Genomic DNA, 24,529 nt, shown 5'->3' with positions numbered 1-24,529 from the left:
TGAATGCAGTGGTACAAACATACCATTGTAGTACCGGTGTATACAATAACTATCAATGGTATGAAATCAATTTTTATTCTTGTTACTGAGAAAAAATCTAAAACAAGTTTTTCATGAATTATTTCTAGATATTATAAAAACTTCTTCATTAGAAAAATGTTATTTTATAATATAATGATACGCAATATACTACACACACCACACAAAAAATTTTCAAATTAAGTGAAAAGTTACATTTAAAAAATCTGTATAGATTTTATTTTTTTATTTTATTTGTTGTTGCTTTATTTGTTTCATATTTACTAAATAAATTGCATATTGCATATTAATTATAATTTATATTATAATATTTAAAAATCGCAAACAATAGCAAATAATAATTTGAACATATTCGTAAGCCAACACGAACAGACTACAAAATTTTAAATATATTTGCATATGCAGAAAAGATAGGTAAAGATATATAAAAGATTCATTCTAGCTCGTCGATGCTCGCGCAACACGTATTTTCCATCGATCGTGGGCGTTGGCTCGTTAATCGAAAGCGTTCCTAGAGATCACTGTAATAATGCCGCCAACCCTTTTTGGTATTATACGAAAACGTTGAAAGCGGTTCGCAGAGATTATCTGTTTTACCGCTTTGCACGAAATTTACTGCGGCTTCGACACACTCGTTCATTATCATAAGTCCATTAAAATCGGAAATTTACCGGACGATATTCTCTAGATTCTCTATGTGAGAATTTAATAGTTAGTGTGGAAATATTAGAGGGATGAGTCCGGAGGATGAATAAACACTTATATGTGAAGTCATTATAAATTAAAAAAATTATTTTTTGATAATCAATTACGGTAGTTTTAAAATTGAAAATTTTTTATAATAATTTTAACAATTAATTTTTTTTAATTTGTAATTTGTAAGTATTTATTTGATGAAAAATATCTTTAAACAGGGTGTGAATTTAAAAATATAAATAATTATAAGAAAGGAAGAGAGAGAGAGAGGAATTATAAAAATTTATATTTTTACATAAAAAAGCTTATAAAACATCAAACCTGTTATATATTAGTTAGTTACTTTAATATTTAAAAATAAAAGATATATTTTGGATTATTAATAATTAATCGAGAAACGATGGAATTCAACGTTGGTAAGAAACGTTCAATTTTTGTCACGTGCTAAATCAGGATTTAGTCATAGAATAAACGATTAGTCGACTCTGTCATGAGTTTACACGACAGCCGTGTAATGAGGTACACTAGAATCGAATGTATGTAATTGCCTCATCAACGGAGGTCCCGTTCGCGGAGCGGAAACACGCCATCGCGATTTTGTCACGGGTTTAACGGGAATACGTTACGTTGTGGGATCAAATATGTATGTACAGAGTGTTTGCGCGATTTTCAATCGAGTATTCGCGCGGTCCATGCAAATATCGGCGAACGCAATTTTATCTCGCTTCTATTCCGCGAAACAAAGAGAAAAAAAAGTAAAAAGCGAAAGAGAGGCTTGTTCAGATTCGCTTCTGGAACAAATAATCGCCCGAAATTGATTCCTACCTTTCGAATGATCGTAAATCGATAGTCAAGAGTAATAGTAAAGTGGAAATCCATGTAAAAACAAAGTCTTTAAACTCTGCTCTTAAAACGCCAGAATTTTTCCAAACGCGTATCGAAGAATTATAATTTTATACTTTTTTGAACGATTGCTATAGCAACATTCGGAGGTTATTAATTAAGCACATTAATTTAGAATCTAGTTCTAATATAAAATAAATAATATATGAAAAATATTAATTTTTTCCAAAGAAATTATTGCTTAATCAGTAATTTAATTTAAGTATAAATATATATTCAAATATTTTTTATGTAGCACGCTATCAATCTATCTATCACGGAGAAAATTTCCTCTTAGAATTTACCCTTAAAATCATGGTAATCGTAGAGCATTATGGTATTGGAAGAATTTCATAAGTTTCTCTATATAATTAAACATTTATCACAAAAAATATTAATATATATATGTACATAGTAAAATTAATAGAATATATTTTATATATCTTAATGTAGTAGATGGAATATTTTTCATTGTACCTCTGAATAATGTCGCTATAGCAATTGTGCAAAAACATATAAATTAAAAATATTATTTAAAGAGATATAAAAAATAAATGTTCATTTATAAACTTTTTTCTGTAAATAGTCACATGTCATACGCGTGTACGCTATTATTACCATACCAAACTCTGAAACGTCAATCTAACTCGAGTGCAAGTGTTTCAAGACGACGAGGCGTGCCGTTACAATGATTTTATTCTGACGCTTTCAATTTTAATGTTAATTCACGTCGGTGGGCGTGTGATGCGATACAAGCACTTTTCCATACACCGTACAATGAGCTTCGATATTCAACGTAACATAATGGACGGCTTCAATGTTTGATTTCGCACGTTCGACACTCGATATCGATTATTCGACTTCTATTGTACCCGCAAAACGTGTTCCATTCATCGAATACCGTGACGGTAAGATGCACCATTGAGATTACAACAATGGAAATTACAATAACGCATACTTACGCGTTAACTGTTGCGATGTAATCTCTTAATAATTATGTGCCGTTGCGAAATTCGATAAACACCGTACTCACAAGTAACACTACCCAAGTGTCACTCGCCGATTTTGATATATTTAGAATATGTTGTAGTCTAGGTCAAAATAAGAGACACGTATTTTTTTATACGTGCCCATACGGCCGTTAAAGAGGTGAAAACCCTCTTGAAGAAAAATAGGTTTCTATCTTTCTGAGCAAATATCGTCGGAACAGTAGGAGATATAAAAAGAATTTTTAAACAAAATTTTTTTTTGACCTAGACTACAACATATTCTAAGTATATCAAATTCTAAGTATATCAAAATCGGCGAGTGACACTTAGGTAGTGTTACTTGTCAGTGTACCACAATTTAGGGATGTAAATATGAAATGTTGTTACGCAATTAAATGTTATTCGAGTTACTCGCTAAAATCGTGATGTTATAAATTCAATTATATGAATAGTGGTGTGTAATTATGGATATAGATGAATTTTTTCTCAAACTATTATTACGGGTATTCTTTTTTCATGTCTGAAGAATTTTTGTTTATTATATCTTATTCTTTACCTTTCTCGTATTAGTATGTCTTTTTGTCTTTTGTTTGAATACATTCTTTATACATTATATTTTTAATTTCAATATTAGTTTTGCTTATAAAATAATCATTTTCAGTTTTCAGAGTTTATCTTTCATTACTATGATTATATTCGACATAATAAAATTTTATAGAAATATTTTTATAGAAATAAACTGAAAACGAGATATTTTAATTAAAGTTTGTCTCTCATATTTCATATCTCTTTACATTTTTCACGTTTCTATTTTGAATAATCCCTTATCAGCATTATATATTATTTTAAAGCATTGTACAATTTCTTGTTATAATTAGATTAAAAATTATCATCACTATCATTTCATTAAAAATCTTGTAATTTTTAATCATTAACTATCAATACAATTAAATTTAGCTTCTATCTTATTAATTTGAATAATTTTTGTTCTTTTTTTAATTCAAATACATAAGTGAAAAAACATTTACTTTTGTGTTTTTCTCGAGAGCATCTATCTTTTTAATTGGTTGATTTACTTTAGCTTGTTAATATGTTACAATCCATAAATCTTATAACAATACGGACTATGGACAATAATAATTACTAAAAACACGACAAAAATTCTGCGTTATTTTTTTTCTCTTTTTCGTTACAACTTTCATATAATCATATTTTCCAGAAAAAATAAAAAAAGAGATCTAAACATCTCTCTCTCTCTCTTTCTCTCCTTTTCATGTGTATATAATATATACACACACATATAATAGAAAGAGAAACATCGATGGATCATTGATTGAAAAGAGACGTAATTGTTACGCGTTTCATCCGCGAATTTTCCGAGTAGAAGGGGAGAAGTATAAACCGATAGTGTTCATCCCCCGCGTATCATTTCCTGAGGGCAAGGGTGGACGATCGTGGGGTGGGATCATGTTTAATAAATACATGACCGGTGAAGGCAATGGTTTACACAGCCCGGCATCGGTTTCTACGCGCTACTGCGCGACCTGCCCAGGATTATCCGAAATGTCGATACAATGGTGTATCACGCCATTATATACGTTTTATCCGTTTTACCGATTATACTTAAGCACATGGGGGCTAAAAAATCATCAGATCAAATTTTAGCAGACACAAAAATATTTAAATAAAATATTGTCTGCCATTTGCGAGAGATAAAGAGAGAAAAGCTTTCTTTAAAATGTTTTTTACATTTTTTATGGTCCACTTCTATGTCAAATATGAAATATATTTAATAAACGGGAAGGAGGCAAGATATAAACAAATCCTTCGTTGCGATACAATGGTGTTCGAGAAATAATGATCACAAACATCGATTTATAATCTGGCCGTAGCAGTCTCGGCAAGATTAATAATACCGCTTATTGTTTAGATCTACATGTCGCTTGACGTGTATCCATTTCACGCATCAGGGAGCAGTCGAGAGATCTGTCGACGGCGAGGGATCTCGCCCGTCCGACCGGAGCTTAATCCGCATACCGGAGCTACAGTTCGTTCTCTCGAATTTAACCCTAACCGCCGTTATATCGATGGCGCAGCCAGTGCCAGATGGCGAAACCGGTGCTCCGTGTCGGTCGCATACCTGCGATCCGGACGATAGCTTTAGGGGGGTCGGCCAATAGGTTCAATAAGTGACAAGGGCCGGCCGCGATAAACCGGACCTATGCAACTGCGAGCTCGCGCAAAATTCGATCGTTGATTTCAATCGGCATGCTACCGGTATCGACAAGCTGTGCTCGGCCAAGCATAATTCGCGGCGAGGAGTATGAATTGGTTGTTCGCATTAAGATATCTACATTGATTGAATTAACGGAATTCATGGATAGTCTCTGTATCATTTTCATTATAAAAGTATCAGATCGTTAAACAAAAAAATATGCTGTATAAAATTATATATAAGAATCCAAATTTTTTGTAATATCATGTTCTCAATTAAATTTATAATATATTTAGAAATATAATAAAATTACGCTATAGCTCCAGAGATAGAAAGATAAAGATAGGCATTTGTCCCTCCTTGAAATTAGTAAAAAAAATTAAGTATTTGCTTTATTTGCATATTTAATATAAAAAAATGAAAATATAAAATAACAAAGAAATTAAATTTAAAAAACAAAATTTTAATTGTCTCCCCTGGAAAAAAGTCCTGCGGACGCCTATGTAGATAATTATTGAAATCTTTCTAATATTCTTTGAAACAATCTATCCAAATAAGCATTATAATTTGCAATGGCTGTCATTTTTGAAACGTCGATAGACCATGAAGTTCATGTTTCTCGCGCTATCTGTATACATATATCATAAACGCTTCGGGCAGTCCGATACAACATGTGAAAGGTCAGCCCATGGATCCGTACAAACCATGTACAACCAGATTGTTCTGTGTTGTATTTGCGACGGGGGTAAATAGCCTTCGTCTTCCTCGTTCGTGTTTTCTCCTCTTTTCTCTCTTTATCCTTGTCGAAATGTTTCTCTCTTCGTAATCATCTCCGTAGCCTCTTCCCTCATCCTTTCTCTATGTTTAATTTCCTTCTCATTCTCTCTACGTCTACTTTTTTTAGCCGCAGTTTGTTCCGTTCGGACAAAACGTTGACGTTAACATTTGTGGTTTTTTTGCTCGTTGCATGTTTTTTCGTTGTTCCGTTTTTTTTTATTTCCCGTTCCCCATATTCGAAAGACAAAGATTTCACGGTATAATAAATTCATTTCTTTCTCTTTTTAAATATCGCTACTGCTTAAATCAAAGTAATCATTGATTCGCAAATTTGTTACTTTTAATCGTAATGATTAATTTGTTACATTTCACTAGAATATATTTTCTTTAGATTAGAATAACACAGTTTTTAAATTACCTTTGAAAATGATCTTCTGTGAGATATTCCCTTTCTCATCTCTATATCCTTTATCTATTCTCCTTCGTCGATTTTCTTCTAGTTTTGCTTGTCTACATTAAGATCGGTACATGCATCGGTACTTATGCATGTTAGAGAGATTAGGAACGCGTGGATGCGGTATATGGGGTCGGCACGACGGGAATGCAAACGATGAAGATTCATGCGAGATTACGCGAAACGCGGATTGTTAAGTCCCTTAAGCCCGGCTTTTAGAGGGACTACGGGTGTTAACGGCGTTGGTGCTATATACAAATCTGCCGCTGCGTATGCTCAGAGCGTATATTGGGATCTACCGCGTTCACACGGAACGGAGAAAAAAAATTGCGATTTGAACGCGGGCGATGTCGATAACGCGACCATGCATATGTGGTACGTATCTAAATGCGTTTTACCCTCCATCCTCTCCTAGATTTGGTGCATCGCGTTGCGATTCCGACGAACTCGGGGTTGAAAATGCAGATGCGTTTTCGCGATTTTGACACGTGGCGTGAGAAAACTTCCTTCCGATTATATCTTTAATGGGCCGCACTTGTGATGCAGAAAATTTGATTAAACGTCGCCTTTACAAAAATGGAAGAAGATATATATTTCATTTTTATATTACTCATTATCTATTATCTTGTCTTTTTCTGATAAAACTCGTATACTAAAAAATCGTAAAAAGATTTAGATTATAATAAAAATTATGCCAAACTAGCTAAATAGAATTAGTATCTCTTTGCCATTTAATTATTTGTGCGTGTGAAAGCAATCCACAAATCAAAATATATTTTCAAACTTATTTTAATTGATTTTCATGTGTGCATATTCTACTAATAATTTTGAGTAACACAATTCATTTTTAACGCCTAACTAATTCCTAAATACATATACATACCATAAGAAAGAATCACGATAAGAGGAATGACGTGACGCGATAAAATCAAGAAACCCGAACGGAGTCTCACGAAAACGCGAGCTAGTTAAGTCCAAATGCAATCACGGTCCGGCTATATCGGGAACGTTGACTATCAGGCACGAAGTACACCCTAAAAAACAAGGCAGCAAGAATAGGACGAAGAGACAACAAAGAAGCGAGGCATCGGAAGCTTCACGAGAGGCGGCGAGAGAGATAAGGTCGGTCGGAAGGTAGAATCCGTAGACGCCTTGCTAAAAACAAGAAACGAAAAAGGAGCTACGGTGTTAGGGGACCTTTTAATGAATTAGTCGATAACGGCATCCAAGAATTATACCAGTAGCATTAGGAAGTGTACATTGCGTGCTATATATAAATGACTAAAATTATTAAAAGTGATAATATCGCGAAAAATAAAATTGTGTATAGTTGATTTATCCAAATTTTACGGTTAATAATTCATCTAATTTCGAGAGATCAAAAGGAGGAAATAAAAGTGGTATTTATATACTCTATCTGGGTATGCGTATGTTATATTTATCATACGTATAAAATAATTTTTTCATATTTATTACACTTTTTCTATAAAATAATTGCTTATTGCTATCATCATTGATAACTGAAGCTGCAAGTAGCATTAGTAGTAAAAGTTTTTGAAGATGCATCGCGTACTGCACGAATTAACTCGTCGCGAAATTCTTCTTTTCAATCGTTTTAATTATGATGCATTCGTTCGCGTTTTTGCACTTTTGTTTTAAAAATCTTCGCTTGTCATTTATTGTGATATCTGATGTATGTATACGCCTACGGATATATCCGCATGTATAATTTGATATAACTGTGGGAAAACTAACGATGGAAACGAATAGAACCGTGTGATCGAAATCGAGCGCTTTCACAAGTGCATTCTTGTAACCGCGACAGTAAAAAAGAAAGAAAAAAAAGAGAGAGATTTGCGGTCCACTGTAATGCGAATGTACAATTCGTACATTACTGCGCGCACTTGATTCACGCTACATGTCGAGCTACGTTTTGCAGAGATAATCTTAAAAACGGGAAAATAAAAGATTTTAATTCTGCAGTATTCTCCAGATATACTTTATCGGAGAAGCTTTTCAATTTTGCAGGCAATTGTATTTTAATCATTTTCTAAAGTATGGATCTTTAAAAGTATAATGATATACGTTACTTTACTTCACTTTTAAAAAATTCAAAACAATATTTTTTTAAATCGGAACTTTAAATTTTTACTTTATACACTTTATGTGTTCAAGGATATTATTATTTTACCAAGCCTATTTTTATTTTAAAATATCCTCGAATGTGCAATTCATCTAACAATAAGTAAAAAAAAGAAATCAGTTAAAGATTCAAGATTATTGTTAAATTAGCTTCAGTTAAATAAATATATCAAATATATTAATGTTTTTAATTGAAAATAAGAAAATCGGGAAAATATAATTAGACGCATTTGAATCATCCCGATGCAAATGCATAAATGTGCGCATCAAAAGGACGTGAGATTGCTGTTCATGAAATCTGTAGAAAGAGCCTCCCCACGAGTTTTGCATGTGTTACTAACACGAATTCCTTGGTGGAAGTTTCCGCCACACGAGAGAGTATTCGAAACAGAGGAAATGCCATTTCCGCGGGACACAATAAACGCAAAATGGTTTCTCGGAAACCTGATTTCCATGGTCTCGCACAGGATTGATAAACATCGAAAGTGGCACATTTTATCAATTGCATCTATGAATTTACGATTGACGTACGGAAACTACGTGTACTATCAGCAAAAATGCTTGCATAATCAATGATTCAATTTTGTTTTGAAAATTTATCATTTAATTTACGAAAAGTCATAAATCTCAAAAATCATATCTCTTTATGATATTTTAGCAACTTTTACACGACTTAAACTAAATAATTCGCTTAATTTTTTTTATTTCAAATTCGTCGTATTGCATCTTATTAGCTATAATATAATTCGTTTTTTATTATTCGTTGAACATTTCTGCATATCATTCTTTCAATTTATGCAAATTCTGAAAACTACGGTAATCTCTGCATGTGAATCCGGCGCAGTTGTAGAACTATAACAGACAGACCGCGGTGGAAGATTTCGCGAATTCCGTTAAAACTTCAATTCGAAGTGCGCTCCAAGTTTTCCGAGCATACGATCCTGATATGTAGATTTTACCGGTGCAGTTATCCTAAATTATCCTTGTAGGGCCTCCGGGGCTGAGGGCGTGTTTTGTGTTCGCAAATGCACGAAGCACATGCATTTGCTGCACGTGGATGGCAAAGGGGTGTGTATATGAATGACGTGCTTATGTACATACACCAATATCGTACATAACGTACATACATATATCGCTGCAACAAGTACAGACTGTTTCAATCGAGCGACGATAATTACGTTTCATCGCACTCGTCTCGTTGATGGCACTAATTGTAAGTGTAACGAACACAGACATGCAACCGATGAATCGTATCAACTTCGATTTAGTCCGCTGCAATTTTATTGCGAAGGTTGTTACATCGTGTGTGTCTTCGAGACTCACGATATATTTATAACTATTAATATCACAGATTATTAGGTCAAACATTTATTCTTGGACATGGTTCGATTTTTTATTTTGCACCATCTTTTAGTGATCAAAAGCAAAAATAATTTGCAATGTGTTATATACTATATGTATAATTCGCAGTCATATTTGTGTTGGTTATATTTTTGAGTGAAAGGTACAGAATATTAAATTTGTTTCAATTAATAAAATATATTTAATTGTAAAGAGAAAATTCAATAATGTGCTCGAGCAAACAATTTTCTACGTCATTAATATCTCAGCGTGTATTTATGATATGAATCTATTTGAGAAAACAATTTCACAAATATTCATACGCAAATATTTCAAAATGATTTTGTTAATATTCCACTTCATGTTTACTCTTATAATTCTTTACAAAATAAATTTTACACTTTTGATATGTATTATTATTATTTTTTTTTTATAATAAACTGAAAATGTTTTGCCTCTTATTTTAAATGCAAAATTCGTGATGTACCTATATCTTTATTTTTATATAATTCATTAATTGTTCTTTTATAATATATTTTATATATTTTACTTTTTTTCGAAAGAGAGAGAAGAGAGCCACATAAAAAAATGTCTCTTTTTCCACACGTTCTCTCTCACCTCGTTCTACAATACATTCTCATATGAGATAAGAAATGGCATTATCATCATATTATTCTTCGAAAGACAATAGCACGTGCATAATGTTATTATACGCTGAAATATGTGCTTAATCATTGATCGAGTTCATTAAGATACCGTCGGCAAGACCCATCTCGTTAGGGTCGCGCATGTCTCGAGATTGAAGTTTTCGGCGTGAACAGTACCTAAGTTTCGTACGAAGTTAAAGCCGCGCCGCAGGGTGTGAAAGCATCCTCGGGAGAGAAAGAGAAAGAGGGAGAGAGAAACAGGCGTGACTAACCTCGCGATTCAAGATAAGCTCGACCTCTAGCATATGCTCGCGTTCGCAGAGTTCGCTTCTCTCTGCCTCTCTTGCTGCACGAATTCGAGATCGCGGTTCCGCAGACGAGATTCCGCGGCCGAACACGCTTAATCGTACAGTAAATTGCGAACCGCACCAACGAATCAGATATTTCCTGAGTTGGTCCAGGAAATAACGCGCTCAGGAGAGGATTTTACGCAGTTTATACCCAATTATTATCTCGAATAAGGCAAACGGAGTTAAAGGCAATAATTAATTATTTAATCGTGTAAATTAGATATCTAACAAAGTTTTGTAATAAACGAGTTAACACTTTCGGCGCAATCAAAATGCCTCATCGCAGTAACGTTTCAAACCGGAAGACGGTATGAAAAACTAAGGAAATGGAAATGAAGTATAGTAGACAAAATTAGATTTATATTTCAAGTGTAAGATCAGAAAGAATTTTAATGATTCGCGAGTTGAAAATATATATGTGATAGATTATTAAATTATATTGAAAACAATTATCACAGATGTAAAACACGTGTGTATACATCGATATAAATTGAATAAGTTCAATTTCAATTTTATAGACACGCTAATGATTGCTGATGATATTTATTCGGAAGACCGGAAATATGACAATCCGCATAAGGCCGCGCGTCAATATAGCATGTAATATTAATTTGACAATTGAATTGTGAATTATACAGTGAATTATGCAAACCATAATTAAATTTATCGTAATTATAGATTATAATTTGCTTTTGGCAATATTGCGTAATACTCTTTCAACGATATGCTTCGACAAAAATTCATGTTTGATGTCGATGCACTCATGTTGAATGATTTATTCGGGATGCTCATCAAAAGCGAACCGTATAAATTCGGCTTATGCACGGCGTAGTTGGGAGGGATTGCAGTTTAAAGCGAAATAAAAGACCGGCGTTAGCCATCGATCAATCGTTAATTGTGTACCTCGAGAGAAAGAGAGAAAGATAGAGAGAGAGAGATCTCTCGGCCGAGATTAATGTGCAGGAAATAAACAGCACGTTTGTAGTTGTACCGGTCAGGAAAAGAGTCGTTGTGAGTTATATTTTGCTTGTGGGAAGATACACGCGGATGTATTCCCGTGTACAAGTTCCGTTTAAGTGAAGATTTGTTTCGCGAACCAATCGTTCGCTGTCCGATAAAACGCTAACAAAATGTAAAGTCATTGCAATTTAAATTGTGTTCCCGGAAAACATTAAAAAATTCTTATCTCATACCTACAGTAATTTACATAATAATGTATTAGTAGAGAAACCTAAAAATAATTGATATATATATACGCAAATTTGTAATATATAGGTAATATTTTAGAAAATTATATATATTTTTCATTATATATACTGTTTCAATAAACATATACTTATTTTATTATATACATATTTAATAATATTATTAATTATAAAAGAAGCTTACATACCTATATATATATATTTGTTAACGATAATTATATCACGTATATTAAAATGATTTTTTGCTTTTATGAAGGCAAATAATTCATCAATATTCACAAACAAATAAGAAATTTATGAACTACAACATTCTTTAATTATGATAAAATTTAACGAAATTTCCTACCCGTACATACATTGTACATATACTGTATATGTATATATATGACTTTAATTTTAGCAGAACAGATAGGATTACTTCCAGACCCTTCATTTACCCTTTTAAGATTCTAGGGATAATGTAGGTATTTTAAAGATTATTTCATATTCTGCTGGGATTTACTATATGCTCTGACTTACACTGTCTTCTCATAAATTTCCTGGCTTGTACGAGCAATAGTATTATCTCAAAAAAGTTATAATATTTGCAAACATATCATATAAACTTATTAACTGAAAAATATATAAATTTAAAACATGAATATTTAATATTTGAATATTATAAAATTTCACAAAAACAGTGATTGTTAATTATCTTATATAGAGATGCCAATAAACAACGCTTCGTTTGTATCAAAAGAATAGCTGAAGTAATAATAATTTTATGCGCCATTCTTTAACACAACAGTCGGTCTAGTTTCGTTTTATCGTCAAACAGTTGCTGATTAATGGCCCAAATTACTGGCGGCAACAACTATAATCGACCCCGTGTTACACGTACGGAACTTTCAGGCGAAGTTCCGAACGCAGTGGAGAGTTTGCAGTTAAGCTACTTAATCGTGCTTGACTGTAAATCGCGGCTCGTAACGTCGCAGTCGATATTTTGCACAAAGTTGTGCGACGATAGTGTTCCCTTTCGAACAAATAAAACAGTGAGATAGATACGAATTGATGGCATTCGATACAGTTTTCTATACGTTAAATATTGAAGAGTTTTATTCGTATAAAAATTATGTTTTTAATTCTTCACAATAATAGTAAAAAAAAAATAAATAAATAAAAAGTATCACTACTTCCTTTCACAATATAATTTATAATACACGAATGAACAGTAAAATTGTAGTTTGTTTTAAATATATTACATTATTTAATTATTGTTATAATTTTTATGGACCAATTTTATCGTAATTAAAAACAATTTTATTTGTTTAATGCCTCTAATATTGAATATTAACAAATTATGAGAAAACAACATTTTTCTACATTTTTTATAGAGGATATGAATAACAAGTTTTCTCTCCAATATATATTTTCAAGCTACAGTTTTCTCTTTTTCTCTCTCACTCTCCCTTTTCCTAAAAAGATCGTTAGCTCTCTCGTTTTTTATATAATTTATTCTTTTTCGCGAATAAAATTCAACTTTTGAATGTGATATTGCATAAAAGCAGACGGATATATATGTATGTATGTCCATTGTCAGCAGACTTTTCGCGAGTAGAATTTATGCCCTGCACATTATTGTGCCGACTGGATACGATAAAGGTACTCATATATTGTATTTCAATAGCTGGGTATCGTCACATACATCATCCAGCGATGGAGGAAAGTCGCACGTCTCGTATTCCGCGCTCCGATAACCATGTAAATAATCCACCCTTTGCTCGAGGAAAGGATCTCGCAGAATTAATTAGCATCCGGGGATAATAGTAATTTATTCGTTGATTAGAGTCGAAGTTCATTCATTATACATATACTAAGATTATTATACATACACTAAAGATTTCAAAAATATTCAAAGAATTTAAAAAGCATACAATATACATAAATAAATAATAAAATATAATAAAGAAAATAAATAGAATAAATAGAAAAATATTAGGTGTAATTATTAGAATTGTTAGGTATAAAAATATTAGATATAATTAATATAATCTTTTTTAATTAAAAACATTGTCCGAATTTACTTTTATTTAAAAACAAACAAGAACACCCGGTTTTTCCTACGCATATTAATCATTCTTTTATAGATTCTTTCATAGATATTTTTTACTTATTACACATTATTATGTGCAAAACTGATTAGATCAGACATTTGCTAAATGCAAGCAAGAGATGTAATAGCTAAAATAAAATAAAATAAAATATTCGAAATTATGTACAAATTCTTCTCTTGTAGAAAAGTTATAGATATCGCGAGCGCAAAATATGTAAATGCTCGGAGCTTTAGCACAAAAAACGCATGATAAAATAATCTTGCGCAAGCTCATTGTACGACATATCATTTCCGTTTTCGCGTCGATGAATGAGAAAACGTTCATTATCACGGCATTCACCTACATGCCGCGCAGCTGCCACAACGATAAGATCTCAGATTCTCCTCTGCTCACACAGTTATCTATACATACGATTACATTAGTTCATGTAGTTCGACATTCTCTCTCTCCTTCTCTCCGTCAGTCGAAGTGTGCCGTTCACTTTGTGTGCACTAACTTGGCCGTAAATTGAACAGCCTCTCCGGGAACAAGGATAACACAGTGTTGATTCCTCGTGGGAGTGAACACGAATGCACACGGTGCACGAAATGCGTTGCCTCACCTCAATGCATTCAACGACACGTTCGCGTTGCGGAATATTAATGCACACATGACAACGAGATGCGGGAGAGCACGTGGGGAGATCAAATTTTTTTTTAATTATTTCAACGGTACCGTTCCGGCTGTTCCTGCGATCGCGCCCTCTGCGTCTGCTGCTCCAATATTTGCGTTTTTAATGGTGCAAAACGTCGAGGGAATTGGAAATCGGTCACCTCGTGACGGGTGAATTTTCGTTAAGTGATGCAGTTTTGTCGCTGGTTTGCATCCCGTCATAATGACAGTTTTCAGAATATACTGCGATCAACAAAAAGATCGATTGATTGATTGTTGTTTAAATGAAACATTTGCGAAATGATTATCTATAATAAAATTAATAATTAAAAAATGGCTGTTTATTATAATTATATATTTATTTCTATAAAATTTTAATACTCAAGAAAAAGATGTAAATATTTAAATTAAACGTAACAAAAGTTCTCGGAAAAAATTAAGTTATGGAATAACGTTATTGCCTGTATGAAGTTAGCCCCCCATTTTTCGAATTTTAAAATTTTAAAGGTTGTTCCAGGTTGTTCTAGACTTGTTCTAAATTGTTCCAAAAAATCAAATTTAAAAAATAAAAATTTTCGCGAAAAATGGAAAAAAAACGATTTTTTGACCTGGCCCCCCATTTTTCGAAAATCGAACTTTTAAAGGTTGTTCCAGATTGTTCTAGTTGTTCTAAACATTGTTCCAAAGTGATAATTCCCTAAACAAAATATTTCACGAGATATAATAAAAAAATAGTTTCGTGCGCTAAAACAGTATTTTTACGTTTTCGGCTATAGTTAATATCTCTTAAACACCAAACTGTATATTTTAGCTAAAAACGAACAGAACAACCTGGAACAACTCTCAATTTTGCTAGAACATAATTTTAAAGAGTACTTTACTCTTGGAAATAAACACATTTTTCTTGTTTTTTCGTGTTTTTCGACCGATAACGTCGCGACAGCGGTCCCAAACTATAGAACAATTACGTACTGGCATAGAACAACTTGGAACAACTCTCAGTTTTGCTAGAACATTATTTTAAAGGGTACTTTACTCTTGGAAATAAACACATTTTTTTTGTTTTTTCATCTTTTTTGCCCGCTAAAGTCGCGATAGCGGTCCCAAACTATAGAACAATTACGTACTGGCATAGAACATCTTGGAACAACTCTCAATTTTGCTAGAACATAATTTTAAAGAGTACTTTACTCTTGGAAATAAACACATTTTTCTTGTTTTTTTCATCTTTTTTGCTCGCTAAAGTCGCGATAGCGGTCCCAAACTATAGAACAATTACGTACTGGCATAGAGCAACTTGGAACAACTCTCAGTTTTGCTAGACCATTATTTTAAAGAGTACTTTACTCTTGGAAATAAACACATTTTTTTTGTTTTTTCATCTTTTTTGCTCGCTAAAGTCGCGATAGCGGTCCCAAACTATAGAACAATTACGTACTGGCATAGAGCAACTTGGAACAACTCTCAGTTTTGCTAGAACATTATTTTAAAGAGTACTTTACTCTTGGAAATAAACACAATTTTTTTGTTTTTTCATCTTTTTTGCTCGCTAAAGTCGCGATAGCGGTCCCAAACTATAGAACAATTACGTACTGGCATAGAACAACTTGGAACAACTCTCAATTTTGCTAGAACATAATTTTAAAGAGTACTTTACTCTTGGAAATAAACACATTTTTCTTGTTTTTTCATCTTTTTTGCTCGCTAAAGTCGCGATAGCGGTCCCAAACTATAGAACAATTACGTACTGGCATAGAACAACTTGGAACAACTCTCAGTTTTGCTAGAACATTATTTTAAAGGGTACTTTACTCTTGGAAATAAACACATTTTTTTTGTTTTTTCATCTTTTTTGCTCGCTAAAGTCGCGATAGCGGTCCCAAACTATAGAACAATTACGTACTGGCATAGAGCAACTTGGAACAACTCTCAGTTTTGCTAGAACATTATTTTAAAAAGTACTTTACTCTTGGAAATAAACACATTTTTCTTGTTTTTTCATCTTTTTTGCTCGCTAAAGTCGCGATAGCGGTCCCAAACTATAGAACAATTACGTACTGGCATAGAACAACTTGGAACAACTCTCAATTTTGCTAGAACATAATTTTAAAGAGTACTTTACTCTTGGAAATAAACACATTTTTCTTGTTTTTTCATCTTTTTTGCTCGCTAAAGTCGCGATAGCGGTCCCAAACTATAGAACAATTACGTACTGGCATAGAACAACTTGGAACAACTCTCAATTTTGCTAGAACATAATTTTAAAGAGTACTTTACTCTTGGAAATAAACACATTTTTCTTGTTTTTTCATCTTTTTTGCTCGCTAAAGTCGCGATAGCGGTCCCAAACTATAGAACAATTACGTACTGGCATAGAACAACTTGGAACAACTCTCAGTTTTGCTAGAACATTATTTTAAAGAGTACTTTACTCTTGGAAATAAACACATTTTTTTTGTTTTTTCATCTTTTTTGCTCGCTAAATTTCGATAGCGGTCCCAAACTATAGAACAATTACGTACTGGCATAGAACAACTTGGAACAACTCTCAATTTTGCTAGAACATAATTTTGAAGAGTACTTTACTCTTAGAAATAAACACATTTTTCTTGTTTTTTTATCTTTTTTGCTCGCTAAAGTCGCGATAGCGGTCCCAAACTATAGAACAATTACGTACTGGCATAGAGCAACTTGGAACAACTCTCAGTTTTGCTAGAACATAATTTTAAAGGGTACTTTACTCTTGGAAATAAACACATTTTTTTTGTTTTTTCATCTTTTTTGCTCGCTAAAGTCGCGATAGCGGTCCCAAACTATAGAACAATTACGTACTGGCATAGAACAACTTGGAACAACTCTCAATTTTGCTAGAACATAATTTTAAAGAGTACTTTACTCTTGGAAATAAACATGTTCTAGTAAAATTGAGAGTTGTTCCAAGTTGTTCTATGCCAGTACGTAACTGTTCTATAGTTTACGATCGCTGTCGCGACTTTAGCGGGCGAAAAAGATGAAAAAACAAAAAAAATGTGTTTATTTCCAAGAGTAAAGTACTCTTTAAAATAATGTTCCAGCAAAACTGAGAGTTGTTCCAAGTTGTTCTATGCCGGTACGAAATTGTTCTATAGTTTGGGACCGCTGTCGCGACGTTATCGGTCGAAAAACACAAAAAAACAAGAAAAATGTGTTTATTTCCAAGAGTAAAGTACTCTTTAAAATTATGTTCTAGCAAAATTGAGAGTTGTTCCAAGTTGTTCTATGCCAGTACGTAATTGTTCTATAGTTTGGGACCGCTATCGCGACTTTAGCGAGCAAAAAAGATGAAAAAACAAAAAAAATGTGTTTATTTCCAAGAGTAAAGTACTCTTTAAAATAATGTTCCAGCAAAACTGAGAGTTGTTCCAAGTTGTTCTATGCCAGTACGTAATTGTTCTATAGTTTGGGACCGCTATCGCGACTTTAGCGGGCAAAAAAGATGAAAAAACAAAAAAAAGTGTTTATTTCCAAGAGTAAAGTACTCTTTAAAATAATGTTCCAGCAAAACTGAGAGTTGTTCCAAGTTGTTCTATGCCAGTACGTAATTGTTCTATAGTTTGGGACCGCTGTCGCGACGTTATCGGTCGAAAAACACAAAAAAACAAGAAAAATGTGTTTATTTCCAAGAGTAAAGTACTTCTTTAAAATTATGTTCTAGCAAAATTGAGAGTTGTTCCAAGTTGTTCTATGCCAGTACGTAATTGTTCTATAGTTTGGGACCGCTATCGCGACTTTAGCGAGCAAAAAAGATGAAAAAACAAAAAAAATGTGTTTATTTCCAAGAGTAAAGTACTCTTTAAAATAATGTTCCAGCAAAACTGAGAGTTGTTCCAAGTTGTTCTATGCCAGTACGTAATTGTTCTATAGTTTGGGACCGCTATCGCGACTTTAGCGGGCAAAAAAGATGAAAAAAAAAAAAAAATGTGTTTATTTCCAAGAGTAAAGTACCCTTTAAAATAATGTTCTAGCAAAACTGAGAGTTGTTCCAAGTTGTTCTATGCCAGTACGTAATTGTTCTATAGTTTGGGATCGCTGTCACATCGTTATCGGTCGAAAAACACGAAAAAACAACAAAAATATGTTTATTTCCAAGAGTAAAGTACTCTTTAAAATTATGTTCTAGCAAAATTGAGAGTTGTTCCAGGTTGTTCTGTTCGTTTTTAGCTAAAATATACAGTTTGGTGTTTAAGAGATAATAACTATAGCCGAAAACGTAAAAATACTGTTTTAGCGCACGAAACTATTTTTTTATTATATCTCGTGAAATATTTTGTTTAGGGAATTATCACTTTGGAACAATGTTTAGAACAACTAGAACAATCTAGAACAACCTTTAAAAGTTCGATTTTCGAAAAATGGGGGGCCAGGTCAAAAAATCGTTTTTTTCCATTTTTCGCGAAAATTTTTATTTTTTAAATTTGATCTTTTGGAACAATTTAGAACAAGTCTAGAACAACCTGGAACAACCTTTAAAATTTTAAAATTCGAAAAATGGGGGGCTAACTTCATACAGGCAACGTTATTGTTAGTTTGATATTGAGTTATCCACTTATGATTGCGTATTAAATAAAATAAATTTCAGAACGCTGTTGAGAGAAATATATATACAGATTGCAGAATTTTATATTAATAATAATTTGTAGACTAAAAAACATGAAGAAAAATAAAATGTACGAATTTGCTTTTTATTTCGTTATTAAAAATCTGTTCATTTTACAACTTTATATACTATATCATACGATTTAATATACCAGTTTATATCAATGTTTTTTCGGCAGGAGATGAAGGCTTTACATCGAATCCACAAAAAATCGCGAACATGGCAAAGCCACGAAATATCCGTATCCAACTTCGTGAGCATATAACCAACAAAAAATCTCATAAATATCATGTCGTCGTGGCTATTACCGCGACTGGCGAGTATACGGAAAACTAATCGTAACGCACAGAAAAAAGAGAAAGAGATGGACGGCTGTCGTCGCGACCGTGACTAAACTTTTTCAATTATGTACGCGTCTGGTCCTCTGCTCGTCCACGAGCAAACTCACTTCACGTCAATATTTCCGACCTATATTAAAAAGTATTCCGATATCTTGCGATTAAAAGTCAATGCTGCAAATAATGCGTAATTTAATCAATAGCGATGTCTAATTACGCGAGTAGCTAAATGTGTAAAGAAAATTGAGTAAAAAATAGACATTTAAGGCATTTGTATGTGTGTGTGTTTCACTCAAAAACTTTGAGATAGAAATATAGCTGATGAATAAATATTTTTTAACAGAATACATATTTGTTCCTCTGTAAATGTATTAAGCATAAAAGTGTTGCGTGAGTAAAGGTAAGAAATACGAAAAATATGAAAAATATAATAGATAAATTTAAGATAATGACTTCTTCGTGTAAAGGGGTATGAAATCGTCGGGAAAATTTCACTATTTTTCCAACGTTATCAAAAAGCTCCCGGGCCATGAGGGGTCGTAATAATAATGTTTCACGAGCGAAGCATGGATATTTTATATTTTGCCACCTGCGCGCAAAGCGAGCACGTGAGAAATCTACGATGGGCTTCGGGGTAACTAAGTGTTCCGCCTCTTCGGGTTAAAAACCCGAGGGCAACGGGGATAACTGAATTAGGAAGGTGTGGGTCAGACACCCTTTTAACGCAGCCATTTACCTCTCCCAATTTTCCGTCGCCGCCGACACATTGTCCACTCTCTCTCCCTTTGGTCGTGCTAATAAAAAGAGCCGGAAAACGTGAACATCATATTAAGTGATCGAGTTATTATTTCTGAGTCACACGTTTGCTGGACGAAATGTTATCATTTCGTCGTTATCGTAATTGGAAGGGAGAAAACATGCGATTGTTCTTGTTCCGAAACAGGTGACGTCTATTTTTTTAATGAAAAAATAAAGCTAAATGGATGTAAAAGTTTCACCGTTTTTCTATTAATTTTATTAAATGAAAATACTTAAAATTAAAGGGAAAAAAAATTGAAATTATATATCATTATGAAAGAAATAAAAATATTATTTTTAACATAATATGTTTTTGCAGATAAAATGCAAATCTAACTCTAATTTAAAACGAATTTATAAAGTAGAAAAGAGTTGTATATCAAATTATATAATTTACATTCGAGGAATTTAAAAATATGTATGAAGATGTATTTTTTCGGGGATATATTGTCAAGTTTAGAAAATACATTGCCAACGATAGCCTGAAACTCTCGACTGCACGCCCAGCCTCACGTTTGCGATATGAATTTCATTCGCACGCGGAGTTTACGATGTAGACGACGTGCGGCGAATTTGGTCGGTTTCCGTATCACATGAAACAATCGCTTGCAAACACGAAGAGAGTAAATTTTAACTGCCATGACGATCAGTATATCTTCCCATAAAAACACGTTTGCAAAGCGCATAAAGTAACCTTACATTACAATTCTAGATTACTGAATATCCTATTTTTTTTGTTGATGTTCTGCATAAATACATTCGCATTGCTTCTATAAAAAAAAAAAAAAAGAAAAAGAGAGAGAGGATGAGAAAGGAAAAGAAAGAGAGAGATAAGTAGAGATTTAAAATATAAAAAATTATTTAAATGTTATACATATACATCATTTAATATACAAAACTGGTACTTTTGGTTATTAATTACGAAGTGACATAAAGTTTTGGAAATAACAAATTATATTATGTTTATTAAGAGATATTTTACTCGTTACTTGTGGCTGTCGTTTATTTTGCTTCAACATATTCGATATTAATTACTGGTTACATTAAAGTAAGCGTAATAAAATTATAATTCAACATCCATTTTCATTTCGCAATCTACTGATCGAAGCATCAGTTAATTGGACAATCCCGAGCTCGCTACACGTTAATTAACTCGTGTGTTTTCACCCTCGGAATTAAACACAAGGCATCCGCGTACCGATGCTAGAAGTAACATGCGTTAACATGCCAAGATTTATAACGTAATAGTTTAGTCAGACGATTACACACGTTCCGCTCCGTTCGAAAGGAAGTCATCTCCTGTCATCCAGTCGACACCCCTTCGCGTTTCTTACGCGATCCAGCAATATTTTACCCTCGTCTCTCGCGTCAGTGTTAAACCCCTCGTGGGGTGGCAAGCGCTCCTCGGCAAGAGAGGAAAGAAGTTTGAATTTTCCAGCGTCGAGTTTGACTTGCAGAGTGCTAATATTAAAGTTCGTCGTGTGGCGCACGGGAACGAAGGACCAGGCCTTCGGAACGAGGACACGACACGACGAGAAGAGAGGTGCCTGCCGCGCCTCGTGCATTAGCCGAGGCGCTCCGGGATTAGATTAGAATTTGTTAGGGGCGTCTCTTCGGCGGTAACTTCGTCCCAGGAACGCCGCCCGTTTTGTTTCATCGCCTCCGGGCGTGAGAGCTTTTCGGAAACTTTATTACAGGAAGTTCCGTCGGGACGCACGTTGCCCTATACTACTAGGAGACGAGGCACAACGTTTTTCAGAGCCGAGCCGTCGAAGCAGACCGCGAGTTTCTCGCCCTGGACTGTTTGCTCGGCTGTTATCCCTGTGTCTCTAGTTGTAAATGTCATATTCTGTTCGAAGTTCGAAGATAATATACAGGGTGTCCGGTAACTAACGGACCAATGATTAAGGGCGGATTCTCTGGTCAATTTGGAGACGATTTTTCCTTAGCAAAGATGTTGAGAAGTCAATAATTTTCAAGTTAAACGATTGAAAAAAATGGGTTTTTTGAAAACTAAACGTTTTGGAGTTAAAAGTCTAACATAATTACATTCTTCAGTTAATTTCAGGTAGAGTTTACTATAATAAAATTTGAATTTGAGGCTTAGTTATAAAGATACATAATGACAAATATTGGAAAGTTGTAAAAATTGATGACCTTTTTCGACATTTTCGCTGAGGAAAAATCGTTCCCAAATTGACCAAAGAATCCATTTGTAATCGTTGGTCCGTTAGTTACCGGACACCCTGTATATGCCGGAAAAAATACGCTTATTTTGCGACGTCGTGAAATGAGAGAGAAACCCAAACGATCGAGATCCATATTTATGCGTATATCGATAATGCGACCTTTTATATTTGTCTATTATATTTAAGGAAAATTACATAGAAGAAGAGGCTATAAGATAAAATACATAGCCTTATCTTCTATATAATTTTTATGAAGTATATATAGTTAATTAATATGACATATTCATTCGTTAACGTCACTAACATATCCATATATGTTACAAAGAGTAGTAAAATTATTATTTTGAGGAATCTTTGTAACAAGGTAGAAATGTCTACACTGAACAGTACTTATGACTTGCGCTTGATTAACAGTAAATAATTAATAGTATGTCTCAGCCTTGGCCCTTGAAACTTGAGTGCAATTTGCTGACGCAGTGGCTTCCAAATTCGCGGCATTAACAATAAACTTTCGTTCCCCAGAAGAAGAGCTAGCACGGTTTGTCTATCTTTAAGAGGTAGACTTTCCGAGGTTTCCTATTCTTCGCGCATTAACTAAAACACTACGAAGCTGGATTAGAATTTGTCAGAGCTGTCGCGCAATAACTTCGTCCGAGGAGGAAATGCTCGGAGTTTTGCTTTAAGAAGTTTGCTCCTCGTCTCGCGATAAATTGAAACTAATTTACACCACGCATAATGAAATTCTGAAAGTGAAGTGCATCTTAGGATCTCGAGAAGGGTCGTCAAGGGAAAAATTTGTATGATCTCGGAAAGTATCTATATGCTCGCATGCCGCGAACCGAAGCGAAGTGCCATTAATCAACGAGTTGAAAATGATTGTCTGATGCATTTAAATTAGATATTATTTCAATGACAAAGTTAATAAATTACGATCTCGATAAATAATTTATTACCAGAGTTGATTAACCTCTGATGAACTTCAAAGATTAAAATAATAAAGAACATTACGCGGATACTAATTTCTTGTCATGCGTATAACATTATATAAATTACATTTTACTGATCGCAAATAATATCATAAATATTATTGCATAATAACAATATACTAATTAAATAATCAGATTTAACAGTTATTACTTTTACTTCAATGATTTAATTTAAGCGATTATTAAATAAACTTAATCAACTTTAGCAATTGTTTTGTATTTTATCATCGCGATTATTATTCTGATAAATTTGCGCGATTCAAAATTGAAGATAGTCCAAATGCGTGTCGAAAATATATTTTTCCTCGTATTTTACTATTTCAAACTTAATTTTTATTTACTTTAGTAATGGACGCCGATCCTGAATTCGTTTCAAACTGACAGTTTTACGACCGCATTAAGTTTCTTATTTTTGTTCCTTTCGAAGCCGGAACACGAAAGGGCTTTTCTTCGCCGTCCCATCTCGGCCGTCGATAACTACGAACCTGACTTCCGCTTTTTCTTAATTCGATTCGATTTTTGCTACGGCGAAAAACGCGATATTCGTATAACAGAATTACTTTTACGAGTCTTTTCCCTTTACGATTCAGGAAAACTTTGTTTTCTTCTATTTTTCGTCAAAAGTTGAATTCAACAAACAACATGTTTACACGAATAAATATAATATTTTTACAAAAATGAGTTATTTCAGTTTATAAAATATATTTTTTTCAATATTGCAAAATTATAAACAAATTATTTCTATTTCAATAAGAATTGTTGATGTGTTATTCCATTTAAAATAAATTAGCAAACTTTTTTGGTAAAAAAACCAATGATATATCGACAATTGCATTTTCCTTTAATTACAAACTTTAAATATTTACTGTAATATCACATTAACGAGAATGATCTTGGGTATGAAAGTGCAGTGCATCGTAAACACGAAGTACCTACTAGAGCAGAGAGATAATGCAGGAACGTAACCGCTAAGATTCTTACAGGGTTCAAACTTCTTAGAAGAATCTTCTCAAAATAAACATTATAGAGAAATTTTATATTAATACCATAAAATATTAAATAATGAGAAAATACAAACATATGTAAAATAAATAACAAAAA

General features: G+C 33.3%; 1 protein-coding gene across 4 annotated transcripts in view; it reads right to left on the bottom strand.

Annotated features, from left to right (window-relative positions):
* The window catches only part of Ror (tyrosine-protein kinase transmembrane receptor Ror), a 275,303-nt gene that overhangs the window by 18,973 nt on the left and 231,801 nt on the right, over positions 1–24,529 (bottom strand). The gene's annotated exons all lie outside the window — the stretch shown is intronic.

Source organism: Nylanderia fulva, unplaced genomic scaffold, assembly GCF_048542155.1.
Source record: "Nylanderia fulva isolate GAGA-0341 unplaced genomic scaffold, ASM4854215v1 Scaffold33, whole genome shotgun sequence".
NCBI lineage: Eukaryota > Metazoa > Arthropoda > Insecta > Hymenoptera > Formicidae > Nylanderia > Nylanderia fulva.
Note: the sequence above shows the minus strand (reverse complement) of the source record. Positions and strands in the feature narration are given on the sequence as shown.